Source organism: Gopherus evgoodei, chromosome 10 (genome assembly GCF_007399415.2).
Source record: "Gopherus evgoodei ecotype Sinaloan lineage chromosome 10, rGopEvg1_v1.p, whole genome shotgun sequence".
NCBI lineage: Eukaryota > Metazoa > Chordata > Testudines > Testudinidae > Gopherus > Gopherus evgoodei.
Genome location: NC_044331.1, coordinates 40,488,043 through 40,502,778, shown reverse-complemented (window position 1 = coordinate 40,502,778; position 14,736 = coordinate 40,488,043). Strand labels below are relative to the sequence as shown.

Here is a 14,736-nt window from a genome sequence, read left to right as displayed (position 1 = left end):
TGCAGGTTCTATTCTTATTCATCCTTCCAGTTGAAGGTAAGTGCCCCTTCAGAGAGACACACATCCTGAAGATGAATGCGTGGCTGAGCACATGGTGTCAATGGGAGGGCTTCAGCTGTTCTAGATAGAAGGTCTGCTGGGAAGAGCTGGGGTCCACCAGACCAAAAACAGGAAGAGCATCTTTGCACACCGACTTGCCAACCTAGTGAAGAGGGTTTTAAACTAGGTTTAAAGGTGGCAGGTGACAAAAGCCCACAGGTAAGCATTAAAAAAGACAACCTTCATACAGGGCTAGATGTTGGGGGTTCATGGAAAACCCTAACCTTAGGGCGGGGAACTGTATCCTTAAAAAGCCTAACTCTAGGGTAAGGAGCACTACCTATAGGAACACTAACCATAGGACAGTGATCCATACCTATAGGAACTGCAACCCTAGTTTGGGGAGCTCTACCCAGAGGAATCCTAATGTAAGGGTGGGGAGCCCTACACACAGAAACCCTAACCTTAGGGCAGTGAGCCCTACCCATGGGAACCTAACCCTAGGGAGGGGAGCCTTATCCATAGAAACCCTAACCCTAGAGCGGGGAGCCCTAACCATATGAACCCTAACACTATAGAGGGGAGTCCTAACCATAGGAACCCTAACTCTAACTCCAAGAGGCCTACACAGGGGAACCCTAACACTAGGACGGAGAGCTGTGCCAATATGAACCTAAAACTTTATTCCAAGTGGCCTACCAATAGTAACCCTAACCATAACTCCAAGCTGCCTACCGATAGGAACCCTAACCCTATGGCGAAGAGCCCTACTCATGGGAACCTTAACCCTGGGAATGGCAGCCCTACCCATAGGAACCCTAACTCTAGGACAGCGAACCCTATGCATGGGAATCCTAACTCCAAGTTGCCTACCCATAGAATCCTAACCTTAGGACAGAGAGCCCTGCACATAGGAACCCTACCCTAAGATGGGGGCCCATACTCATGGGAGCCCTACACCTAGGGTGGAGAGCCCTACCCATAGGAACACTAACCCTAACTCCAAGTGGCCTACCCATAGGAACCCTAATGCTAGGGAAGGGAGCCATACCAATAGGAACTTTAAACTTTACTCCAAGTAGTCTACCCATAGCTCCAACTTGCCTTCCCATAGAAATCCTAACCCTAGGAGTTAGGGAGTCGTACCCATGGGAACCGTAACCCTTGGAGGGGGAGCCATAGTGGTGGGAACCCAAACACTAGGATGGGGAGCCCTACCCATGGGAACCCTAACTCTAAATGGCCTACACATGGGAACCTGAACCCTAGGAAGGGTTGCCTTACCCATAGGAACCCTAACCCTAACTCCAAGTGGCCCATCCATGGGAACCCTCACCTTAGGGAAGAGAGCTTTACTCTTGGGATACCTAACGCTAGAGCGGAGAGCCCTACCCATGGGAACCCAACACCTTAGGACAGGGAGTCTTCTCAATAGGAACCCTAACCATAAGGCAGGGATTCCTACCCATAGGAACCCTAAAACTAGGGTGGGGAGCCCTATCCATAAGAATCCTAACTCCAAGTGGCCTACTCATAGAAACCCTAACACTAGGGAGGGGAGACCTACCCATAGGAACCCTAACCCTAACTCCAACTTGCCTATCCATGGGAACCCGAACCCTATGGTGGGGAGCCTTACCCACAGAAACCCTAACCCTAGGGTGGGGAGCCCTACCCATGAGAATTGTAATGCTAGGATGGGGAGCCCCACCCATGGGAACCCTAATCCTTACTCCAAGTGGCTTACCTATAGGAACGCTAACCCTAGTGAGGTGAGCCCTACCCATGGGAACTCTAACCTTAGGACAGAGAGCCATCTCAATAGGAACCCTAACAATAAGGCAGGGATCCCTACCCACAGGAACCCTAAAAATAGGGTGGGGAGCCCTACATATAAGAACCCTAACTCCAAGTGGCCTACTCATAGAAACCCTAACACTAGAGAGGGGAGCCCTACCCATGGGAACCTTAACCCTAGGGTGGAGAGACCTAACCACTGGAACTTTAACCCTGGGAATGGCAGCCCTTCCCATAGGAAATCTAATCCTAACTCAAAGTGGCATGCCCATAGAAACCCTAGCCCTAGGATGGGAAGCCCTACCGATGGGAACTCTAACCTTACGGCAGAGAGCCCTACCTGTGGGAACCCTAACCCTAGGGTGGGGAGTCCTACAGATAGGAACTCTAACCTTAACTCCAAGAGCTCTACCCATAGGAACCCTAACCGTAACTCCAAGCCTAACCCTAGGGCAGAGGGCACCACCAATGGGAACCCTATCTCTGCAGCAAGGAGCCTTATCCAAAGAAACCCTAACCCTAGGGCAGGGAGACCCAGCCATGGGAACCCTAACCCTAGGGTGTAAAGCCCTGCCCATGGGAACCTTAACCCTAACTCCAAGCGGCCTACCCATAGAAACCCTAACCCTAGGGAGGTAAGCCCTATCCATGGGAACCCTAACTCTGTGGCAGGGAGCCTTATCCATAGAAACACCAGCCCTAGGGTGGGGAGCCCTACCCATGAGAACTGTAATGCTAGGATGGGGAGCCCCACCCATGGGAACCCTAACCCTAACTCCAAGAGGCCTACCAATAGAAATCCTAACCCCAACTCCATGTGGCCTACCCACAGAAATACTTGTGATGCTCTGTACCTGGGGGGGAACACCCTACACACTCCCATGTTCATCTTTATAAAATGATTGTGTGGTATCCAATGCAAAGTTTATCACTTTGGGTGTCTTCAGAAGGCTCATGACCACTCCAAAAATCCACAAATGGGAACATTTATGTCCTGCATACAGTGAAGAGGATGATGTTGCTGAATATCTGAGTACCTTCAAAAGGTTGTGTGTAATACATGAAATCCCTAATGATAAAAGAGTTCCTACCCTGATTGCAAAATTAACTGGTAAAGCTCAAAATGTATTCAATGGAATGCCTATTGAAGATGCTTTAGACTATTGTAAATTTAAACATACCGTTTTGTGAAGTTTTCAGAGTACCCCTGAAACATACAGCATTAAATTTAGGAATCTTAAGAGGGATATTGGTGTGAGTAATGGGGAATATGTTAACAAAATAAAAGATTTTTTGGGAAAATGGGTGAGGGGTAAAGAGGTGGCAAGTTTTGAGGGAATGTTGGATCTTGTTATTCAAGAGCAAGGAAAGGGTGTACTGTAACCATGCCTGCCCTCGGCCCCTCCCTCTGGAATTTCTCTGGGCTGGACACCACTCCCTTGGGACGCTTTACCCATGCAGAGATTTTCTCCCTCCTGCCTTGAAGAGACAGTTCTATCTCTTACAAGCGTAGCAGGAACATCTTTCACTGGAGTGCTTTGGATTGGTAAGATCCCTTTGGACACTCCACTTTCTGCTCCCAACAGGTCAGCTGGATGGACTCCCCCTCCAGGAGATCTGACCCCTCTGTTTTCCCTTAAAATCTGATCCACAGGAGAGGGGTCTGGCATTTTAAATGCAGATTTTTCACCCTCCTCCTGGGAAAGATCCTCCCTACAAAAGGTGGGCAGACTCTCCGGTCCTCCCTCACCTTCCATCTGGACTTCCTTCTCTGGACTCCCCTCTGGGTCAGACACTCCTGTGTCCCTCAAAAGGGAAGGTGAGCCTGGTCCGTCTGTGGGCTCACAGCTACCAGCTAGGACAGACCCTTCACTGGCCAGCAAAATTCCCCTCCCCACCTTCCCTCAGGTTGGGCTTGCTTCCAGCTACAGAGTCCTTGAGGTCTGTTCCCACCGCAGTGGTCACCAGGACCCCAACTTCCACCTTTGGGACACAAGTCTCTGTGCACCCCAGGGCAGGCCCTGCCCCCTACTGACCTGTAGCTTCCTGGCAGTCAGCCCTCCTGGGGTGGCCCTCCTGCTAGAAGGTGGAACATTCCCCTCCCCTGGGCAGATGATCACGGGACAGGAGCTGGCTTTGTCCAGCCCCTTCCTCTGGAATGTGCCTTGAGCCCTGGGGCTACAGGAACTAGCAACAACCATCCATGCCCCCAAAGCTGCATTATTTACTGCTACAGAGGAATCTAAGAGACACCTTCCTATTTCCCCAGCAGTCTATATGATGTCACCCTCCACTCCGGGGCTTATAGCACAATTTCCTTCTCTCTGCCAACCAACCCTGGGACAGAGTCTGACAAATTAAAGAAATCATTCCCCAGTAGAAACAGTGCAAAATTATGTGCCACTGTTGCAACAGTCAGTTCAGCTGGCAAATGACTAGTTTGCATGTGTACTTTAGCTAAAGGTGCAAGGACTTTGTAACCCCCCCACCGGTTCTAATTCTGCCATTTTCCCTGGCAACAAATCCTTCTCCTGGATCGGGTCCCTCCTGACCACAGAAATTTCTGCCCCTGTGTCCCTCAATCCAAGAAGCACTTTTCCCTTCAGTTTAACAGCATGCATATGCTCACTGCATGGTTGTGTGGAAGCAAGCTTTACAAATCCTCTGTGGAAAGAGGCAGCAGATGGGCTCTGAGAAGCAGCAGCTTCATGTGTTACCTGCTGCCTGTTTCCACTCAGCAAGGGACACTTATTCCTCAGGTGCCCAGTGAACTTGCAATTATAGCACCTCTTGGGTTCCTCTGCTTGTACAGGAGATTTGGGACAAGTAACAGGGGAATGGGGAGGTGAACGTCCAGCCTCCTTTTTCCCTGGGGTAAAACAGTGATTTTGCTTTCTCCCAACCCTATACCCTTCTGCCAGTGGATTATGTTTAATTGCAGCTTGTGCCTCTTCATAAGAGTCTGCAAATCCAGCTAATTCACCCACTTTATTCACTTTTTTGTCCCACAAATACTGTTTTACATCATCACTGCACATATTCAGGAATTGTTCCTGAGTAACCAAATCACACATTCCTTCAAAGCTTGTAATGCCTTCCCCCTCACACACTTGTCTACCAAGTCTCTCATTTTATTTATATAAACCACATTCCTTAATCCAGATCCCCTTTTAAGACTCCTGAATTTAACCCTGTAGGTTTCAGGTGTAACCTGAAACTGTTTCAAAACCAGTTCCTTAAATTTACCATAGTTTGAAGCATCATCAATAGGCATCTTATTGAATATGTCCAGAGCTCTGCCAGTCAATTTTGCTATCAATGTGGTCATCTTTTGATCTTCAAGGATTGCATGGAGGGTGCACAGTCTCTCAAAGGTGATGAAATATTTGGCAATATTGCTGGATTCATCATACTGTGGACATAATCACTCCCATTTGTGGATTTTTGAGGAAGTGGAGCCAGAAGCTGGAGGGTTTTGTCTCTTCCACTCCATAACAGCTAGTTCATGCTTCTGGGCCTCAATCTGGGCCTGTATTTCTTTGTCTCTTAATCCCAGGGCTCTTCTGTGGGCAGACCCCTCCCTGGCTGCGTCTGCCTCCATAGCTCTCTTGTGGGCAGCCTCCTCCCTGGCTGTTTCTGCATTAATTTCTAATTGTTTTAATTCCATCAGTCTTTTATGTTTGTTTTCTTTCTCAGCCATTTGCAACCTGTGCAGTTCTAGCTTTTTCTGAGCCTCGCTCTCACTCATGTTGCTGATTTTCCTGCCTCTATTCCCTTCCCCAAAATAAGCAACAGAAAATAACAAACCAGTAACCACTTTGTCTGTTCTCCAGCCGCCACACCCAAAACTCACTTAAAATCACTACCAGTATCTCAAAGCAATCAGCTGTACACAGATCCTGCTTGACTACGCCACCGTGACAGGTTGGATCACAGAACCCCCCTTGGGGCTGCCAACTGATGTGCCAAGACTACTTCTGCCCCCACTTTCCCTGCCAGCTTGAGACTTCAGAGCCCTGCCTGGCAGTGCCAGACATGCTTGCCGGCCACAAACACAGACCCAGGTCTGAACCACGTCCCACAAACTGCAAGTTTAATTGAAAGCAGCTTAAGAAGTATTCTTGTCTTTAATACTCAGAGGTCCAAACCCCAAATAAATCTGTTTTACTCATAAATTGTTCGCCCTCTGTAACACTGATAGAGAGATATGCCCCGCTCACTGGGGCAGACTGCAGTCTGTAATCCACTCATCACTGGCAAGAGGATTAGGACCTGCTGCCTATGCCTATCTCTAGGCTGCCCCTCTGCAGCTCCAGTATCTTTTTTGGCCTTTTAGCAAGGCCTGCAGCCTGGGGTTTTATCAGGCTGGAGCTCCCTCTGCCCTTCCCCAGCACTGCTCCACCTCAAGTGCCCTTCTCAGCTCCCAGGCAGCCCAGTCCTTCTCTCTCAGAAGCTGGAGAGAGAGTCTCTGCCAGTCTCTGGCCCTCAGCTCTCTTATAGGCATGGCCCCACCTGTGGCTGCTTTCCTCCAATCAGCCTAGCTTTTCCCCTGCCCCAGCCCTCTCCCAGGGCTGTTTTAAGCCCTTCAGGGCATGAACAGGGTGACCACGCTGCTACAGAAGGCCAAAAAAGTATTTGAAGAACAGCTAGCCAAAGACTCAAAAAGTAATAGTATTTTTTTTAAAGTACATCAGAAGCAGGAAGCCTGCTAAACAACCAGTGGGGCCACTGGACGATCGAGATGCTAAAGGAGCACTCAAGGACGATAAGGCCATTGCAGAGAAACTAAATGAATTCTTTGCATAGGTCTTCACTGTTGAGGAAGTGAAGGAGATTCCCAAACATGAGCTATTCTTTTTAGGTGACAAATATGAGGAGGTTTTAGAACAAATTAATAAACTAAACAGTAATAAATTGCCAGGAACAGATGGTATTCATCCAAGAGTTCTGAAGGAACCCAAATGTGAAATTGCAGGACTACTAACTGTTGTAACATTTAAATCAGCTTCTGTACCAACTGACTGGAGCAGGGACGGCTCTAGGTAATTTGCCGCCCCAAGCACAGCAGGCAGGCTGCCTTCGGCAGCTTGCCTGAAGGAGGTTCCCTGTCCCACGGATTCAGCGGCACGCCTGCAGGAGGTCCGCTGAAGCCGCAGGACCAGCGGACTCTCCACAGGCATGCCGCCGAAGGCAACCTGCCTGCCGCCCTGGCGGCGACTGGCAGAGCGCCCCCTGTGGCTTGCCGCCCCAGGCAGGCACTTGGCATGCTGGTGCCTGGAGCCACTTCTGGACTGGAGGGTAGCTAATGTGATGCCAGTTTTTGAAAAGGGCTCCAGAAGTGACTCCAGCAATTACAGGCCGGTAAGCCTGATGTCAGTACTGGGCAAACTGGTTGAAACTATAGTAAAGAACAAAATTATCAGACACCATAGATTAATATAATTTGTTGGGGAATAGTCAACATGGTTTTTGTAAAGGGAAATCACGCCTCATTAACCTACTAGAATTCTTTTAGGTGGTCAACAAGTATGTGGACAAGGGCGATCCAGTGGATATAGAGTATTTTAGATTTTCAGAAAGCCTTTGACAAGGTCCCTCACCAAAAGGTCTTAAGCAAAGTAAGCAGTCATGGGATAAGAGGGAAGGTTCTCTCATGGGTTGGTAACTGGTTAAAAGATAGGAAACAAAGGGTAGGAACAAATGGTCAGTTTTCAGAAAGGAGAGAGGTAAATAATGGTGTCCCCCAGGGTCTGTATTGGGCCCAGTCCTATTTAACATATTCATAAATGATCTGGAAAAAGAGGTAAACAGTAAGGTGGCAAAATTTGCAGATGATACAAAACTACTCAAGATAGTTAAGTCCCAGGCAGACTATTAAGAGCTACAAAAGGATCTCTCAAAACTGGGTGACTGGGCAACAAAATGGCAGGTGAAATTCAATGTTGAAAAATGCAAAGTAATGCACATTGGAAAACATAACTCCCACTATCTGTATAAAATGATGGGGTCTAAATTAGCTGTTACCACTCAAAAAAGAGATCTTGGAGTCATTGTGAATAGTTCTCTGAAAACATCCACTCAAAGTGCAGTGGTAGTCAAAAAAGCTAACAGAATGTAGGGAATCATTAAGAAAGGGATAGATTTTAAGGCAGAAAATATCATATTGCCTCTATATAAATCCACGGTACGCCCACATCTTGAATACTGCATGCAAATGTGTCACTCCATCTCAGAAAGATATATTGGAATTGGAAAAGGTTTAGAAAAAGGCAACAAAAATGATTAGGAGTTTCAGAGTTCCCTCCCCACTCTGAACTCTGGGGTACAGAGGGGGACCCTCACGAAAGACTGCCTAAACTTATTTCTACCAGCTTAGGTTAAAAACTTCTCCAAGGCACAAATCCTTCCTTGTCCTTGGATGAGTACTGCTGCCAACACCAAGTGATTTAAAATATCTCCCCAATCCCCTACGCTCCCTTTCCTGGGGAGGCTTGAGAATAATATCCTAACCAATTGGTTACAAAGCGAGCACAAATCAACCCCCTGGGTCTTTAGGACACTGAAAAACAATCAGGTTCTTAAAATAAGTTTATTTTAAAAAAGATAAAAAGAATCACCTCTGTAAAATCAGGATGGAAGATAACTTTACAGGGTAATAAAAAGATTCAAAACACAGAGGATTTCCCCTCTAGGCAAAACTTTAAAGTTACAAAAACAGGGATAAATCTCGCTCTTAGCACAGGGAAAATTCACAAGCTAAACCAAAAGATAATGTAATGCATTTCCTTCCTATTACTTACAATTTGTACTCTTAGAGGTCTTTAGTTCAGGTATGGCTTTGGGAGATATATTTTCCCTACCCTGATTCCTCGCTGACCCGGAGAGAACACAAAGGAACACAAAACAAAAACCTTCCCCCCACAGATTTGAAAGTATCTTCTCCACTCATTGGTCCTTTTGGTCAGGTGCCAACCAGGTTACTTGAGCTTCTTAACCCTTTACAGGTAAAGGAGGGATTTTATGCTACCCTTAGCTGTATGTTTATGACTGGAGTATGGAACGGCTGCCATATGAGGAAAGATTAATAAGACTGGGACTTTTCAGCTTGGAAGAGAGACAACTAAGGGGGAATATGATAGAGGTCTATAAAATCATGACTGGTGCAGAGAAAGTAAATAAGGAAATGTTATTTACTCCTTTTCATAACACAAGAACTAGGGACCACCAAATAAAATTAATAGGCAGCAGGTTTAAAACAAACAAAAGGAAGTATTTTTTTCACACAATGCACAGTCAACCTGTGGAATTCCTTGCCAGAGGATGTTGTGAAGGCCAAGACTATAACAGAGTTCAGAAAGAACTACAGGTCCATCAGTGGCTACTAGCCATCATGGACAGGGATGGTGACCCTAACCTCTGTTTGCCAGAAGCTGGGAATGGACAACAGGGATGGATCACTTGATGATTACTTGTTCTGTTCATTCCCTCTGGGGCACCTGGCTTTAGCCACTGTTGGAAGACAGGATACTGCAGCTAGATGGCCCTTTGGTGTGACTCACTATGGCCGTTCTTATGCTCTTTTGTCAAAAATATGAAGCATTTGCAAAAAAGACTAATATCATTCTGGAGTGTATTAACAGAAGCAATGTATGTAAGACAGCAGAGGTACTTGTCCTGTTCTGCTTGGCACTGGTGAGGCCTCAGCTGGAGTACTGTGTCCAATTCTGGGTGCCACACTTTAGGAAAGATCTGGACAAATTGGAGAGAGTCCAGAGAAAAGCAACAAAAATCTTAAAAAGGTTTAGAAAATTTGACCTATGAGACAAGGTTAAAAAGCTGGACATGTTTGGTCTTGAGAAATGAAGACTGAGATTGGACCTGGTAACAGTCTTCAAATATGTTAAGGGCTGTTATAAAGAGGACTGTGATCAATTGTTCTCTATGTCCATGAAAGTAGGACAAGAAGCAATGGGCTCTTTAATCTGCAGCAAGGGAGATTTAGGTTAGATAGTAGGAAAAAAATTTCTAACTATATGAGTAGTTAAGCTCTGGAATAGGCTCCCAAGGGAAGTTGTGGAATCCCCATCATTGGAAGTTTTAAAGACAGTTTGAGTAAACACCTCTCAGGGATGGTCTAAGTTTACTTGGTCCTGTCTCAGTGCAGGGGCTGGACTTGATGACATCTGGAAGTCCTTCCAGCCCTACATTACTGATTCTATGATTCTAGGCCCACTGCTGATCATCTCGTGTCTGCATTGCTTGTGGACCTGTCCAGAACTACTACTCAGTGTAGGGGGACTCCTCCACCATTAGAAACTATATCAGTTGTCTCCACTTCTCCACCTCTGCATTCAGCTTGCATGCTCTTCTTAAGAAAGCATATAATTGCTTTCTCATGGGGCAAGTTGCTGCCAAAATTAATGCCACCAGAACTCATGCACGTTTTTCCTCCTCTTGACAAATGAGAGTTGCAATAGTGCCAACATTTGGTAGAGGTGTTCCTCTGAGTTGGATCCATGCCTTGTTACTGCACGGAGTGAACATCAGTCCCAGACAGAAAACTGGAGCAAGCAAAGGTGAAATTAGTTTACTTAATAAACTGCTGGATTAATATAATTTCCACCAATAATCCCCAGAAGGGACAGTCAAATTCTACCGCAATCCTCTGCAAAAGTATTAATAGGCTGACACAGTTTACTGTAGTGCTACGAACCATGGGTAAAACTATGTTTTAGTCACAGGTATTTTTAGTAAAAGTCCTGGACAGGTTACAGGCAGTAAACAAAAATTCACAGCCCGTGACCTGTGCATGACTTTTACTATATACCCCTAACTAAAACTTGGGTGGGGGTCTGTGGGTGCTCTGTGGGGGAATGGTTAGGGGGCACCACGGGTGCTGGGGGAGGTGGTCAGGGACACAGCTGGTACTGGGGCGGGTGCAGGCAGTGGCACATGGCCAGAGACTGGTGATGGGGGGACGGTAGGCAGCGGCGCTTGTGCTGGGGGGAAGGGCAGCAGCACATGACTGGGGACCCCCATTGATGCTGGGGGAGTCTGGGCAGCAGCACACAGTCTGGGACCCCCGCAGGTGCTGGGGGGAGGGGCAGGCAGTGACGTGAGGCCTGGGACCCCTGCTGGTGCTGGTGGTGGGGAGGGTTGGCAGGCCTGGCAGTCTCCCTACCCAGCTCTGTGTGTTCCTGCAGCTCCGAGGTGGCAGAGAGGCCAGGAGGCTCTGCGTGCTTCTCCCGCCACAAGCACCATCTGTGCAGCTCCCATTGGCTGGGAACCGCAGCCAATGGGAGCTGCAGGGGTAGCGCATGTGGGCACAGGCAGTGTGTGGATCCCCCTGGCCCCTCAACCTAGGAGCTGCAGGGCTATGCCCGTAGGAGCAAGGGAGCCTCCACCCTGAGGTAAGCACTGCCCCCCCAAACTGCTGCCCCTAGACCCAAGCCCCCTCCCACACACCCAAACTGCTGCTGCTGCGGAATCCATGACCGCCATGACAGACTCACAGTCTTAACCATGGGATGCGCGCCCAGAAACCTTAGCACCACATCTGAACGGCCACATTGCCAGCGTGGGCACAAGACATTGCAGCAATGCCCACAGCATCAACTGTTAGTCTCTAGTGTGGCCACTCACCCTTGGGTAAGCAGGGAATTTGTCCCACCGTAGTATGGGACTTTCTCTATGCACACCGTACCCCCAGCTGAACAGACTGACAAAAGGATCTGAGTCCCTGCCCTGATTCACTTCACCCCGGTTCCTACCCACCTTGACCCTCCCTCCCACTCCCAGCCCACGTGAGCACAACTCACACGGGGACAACTGAAACTGGGGCTCCTGGGTGTTTACCTCAATCTCTCTGTGGGCAACTCTGGGCAGAGACGAGGCTGCCCTTACTCCAGGATATGCCAAACTTGCTTGTCACTCTATTAACCCACAATACTTCAATTCACTTAAACATACATACAAAGTATTTACACCAAAACTATTTCTTTGGGGATTAAAGAACCTTCACAGAGTCAGGCCTGTGAGGAAATGAGTTGGGTGTAGTTCAATGCAGCAGTCTCTAAAGTGCAATACACTTACAGTTACAATAAATTTACGAGTCTGCTGTCTTCTTCCCGGGTGGCATGTGCTGCTCTGACGCTGTTGTTGGCACTCTCCCAGGATGGGTTTGGGCTTTAGGTGACAGAACCTGTCCTCCACCTTCAGTTCTGGCCTGTCAGGCCACATCCCTCCCTGGGTCTGGCACTTAATGCCTTCCCAATCGGCAACGTCCCCCTCTGGGTCTGGCTCTTAATGCCTTCTCCACAGACTTTGAGAAAGGGGCCTGTCTCTCCCCCTCTCCCATGACCAGTGCACATGATCCTGCTGCGACAGCAGGAGACTCATCCCACCACTATCACTCCAGTGCTTCTCTGGCTCTGGATATTGCTCTGGGCTACTGCCCTCTCCCCAGCTCACCTCTGGCTCTGAGTTGCTGCCTTCTCCCCAGCTCAGCTCCAGGCTGGCTGCACTTTCTTTCTGTCACGGAGTCACCAGGCGATGCTCTGGAACTGCTCCCCACCAAGCCAGTCAGGACTTTGGGGAGCCTCCTCTCCCTTGGAGCAGACTTGTTCAGGGCAAGAAGCTCACACAGCTTCACCTCCTGGGTCTCTCCTTGGAGCATTCAGCATCCTCTGCCCCTCTGTGTGCTTCCCACAGCGAGCCCGCCTCAGTGGGGTCCTGGGGAAGCCACAGGGTCCTGCACCCCCACTTCGCAGTCAGATGTGACTCTCAGCCAGCCAGTAAAACAGAGGTTTATTCGATGACAGGAACAGGGTCTAAAACAGAGCTTGTAGGTACAGAGAACTGGACCCCTCGGCCGGGTCCATTCTGGGGGGGCAGTGAGCCAGACCCCCCACGTCTGCACTTCACTCCTCGTCCCCAACCAGCTCCAGACTAACAACCCCTTCCAGCCCCTCCTCTCTGCTCAGCTCCTTTCCCGGGCCAGGAGGTCACCTGCTCTCTTTGTCTCCAACACCTTCAGCTGGCACCTTTGCAGGGGAGGGGCCCAGGCCATCAGTTGCTAGGAGACAGAGTGCCAGGTATTTAGGTGCACTGGCCCTTTGCTCTGCCCGATACTTAAGAACTGCCTAGGGGACACTGAGGCACCAACACAGTATTCATAGAAAACATTAAGAACATTCCCAGTTCGTCACACTCTCGCTCTAATTTACTCTGCCCTGGCAGCCCCAGCAGCAGCTCACACAGAGCTCTGAACTCTTGATTTCCTCATTGGCTTGCCCACCGTCAATCAGCTGACTTGGAGTGCTGGCCTCCCCCCATTGGCCCTGGGGACCTGTCAGTCCTGGCTCCTCCTTGGCCCTTCTCATTTTCTCCTGGTATTGGGAGAGGGACAACCAAAAATGCCCTAGATTTCAGAAAATGTCCAACATCTCATTACCTTTGTGATAGGCTCGCATGCAGGAGTAAGGCAAGACTCAAGTGAATGTGACCCTGGTCCCTCAGCATGCCCCTGTGCTAACAGAGGCAATGCCTCGCTCACTGACAATGGAAACTGGTGCCTCACACACCCGCCCAGCTGACGGGTCCAGGTTGATGGAGGACCAGGCCCCAGTGTTTTCCCCAGGAATTGAAATTAGGGGGGTGTTCAAAAATACAGGGGTGGGGTGAGGACCGATGAGAGGTGAGACTGTTAGAGAGAAGGTGGGCTGCATGGCACCATAGTAAAAACTGAAAAATGTTTCATAACCATTTTATTAGATTTAAACCATCAGACAAATTTCAGCCGGCAACACAAGCCTACTATGAAGCACTATATCTACACTCTTCTTGGTTTCTTGTTGTAATTTTGCACAACTCTGTTAATTAACTTCTCAAATGCAATGCATTCATTTTTGGTGGCTTCTTATGTGTCCCGTGCTTCCACTCCTTCATAATATGCGCATGATCACACAGAAGGCGACTTCTTTCAGAACACAAAATTCTATTCAATGAGGAAAAAGAATGCTCAACTGTAGCGCTGTTGTGACTGGGGCTAGAAAGAGATGAGTTTCTACTTCTTTCATGCCAGGAAACATAGCACAAAAATTGGGTCAAACCACTAGTGATGATAAAGAAGTTGAGGTCAACTCTTCAGTTATTCATCATATGATATTCCACTCTGTGTTCAAATTCTCTATTCTGTCCTGATCACATGGCAGCCCCATTGTTGGTAGTGCCTCACTCCACTCAACTGTCGGTGTTTTATAAAACAGGCATCTGTAAAAGCTACATAGAGAAAACAAAAGGAAATACTTCTTCACACATTTGTATCTGGAATAAAACTCTCCCTCCAGCTTTCTGGAATCTCATTCTTGTTTAGGGTGACCAGATGTCCTGATTTTATAAGGACAGTTTCACTATTTGGGGTTTGTCTTATGTAGGCACCAATTACCCACCATCCCCTGTCCTGATTTTTCACACTTGCTTTCTGGTCACCCTAGTCTTGTTATTACAGCTTCATTGTACCTGAGGGGTGCAGTTTTCTTGCAAGGCTTCTGTGGAGAGGAGGAGATTCCTTGGGTAGCTTGGGCCCAAAAAAGGAACTACTTCTTCACACAACACACGGTCAACCTGAGGAACTTTTTGCCAGGGGGTGTTGTGAAGGCCAAAACTATAACAGGATTAAAAAAAAGAACTAGATAAGTTCATGGAGGATCTGTCCATCAATGGCTGTTAGCCAGAATGGGCAGGGACGCACCACCGTGCTCTGAGAGCCTCTGCTTGCCAGAAGCTGGGAGTTGACAACAGAGGAGGGATCACTCAATAATTGCCCTGTTCTGTTAATTCCCTTTGAAGTACCTGGCACTGGCCACTGTTGGAAGACAGAGTACTGGGCTAGATGGACCA

At 48.3% G+C, this 14,736-nt stretch overlaps 1 long non-coding RNA gene across 1 annotated transcript; it reads right to left on the bottom strand.

The window, feature by feature from the left end:
• Nucleotides 1-3,898: 3,898 nt before the first annotated feature.
• On the bottom strand, nucleotides 3,899-14,322 carry LOC115659191. The gene is made up of 3 exons (XR_004002468.1): nucleotides 14,216-14,322; nucleotides 5,731-5,735; nucleotides 3,899-3,909 (listed from the first exon to the last, which is right to left on the bottom strand). It is a non-coding gene; the product is annotated as an uncharacterized LOC115659191 (long non-coding RNA).
• Nucleotides 14,323-14,736: the final 414 nt, after the last annotated feature.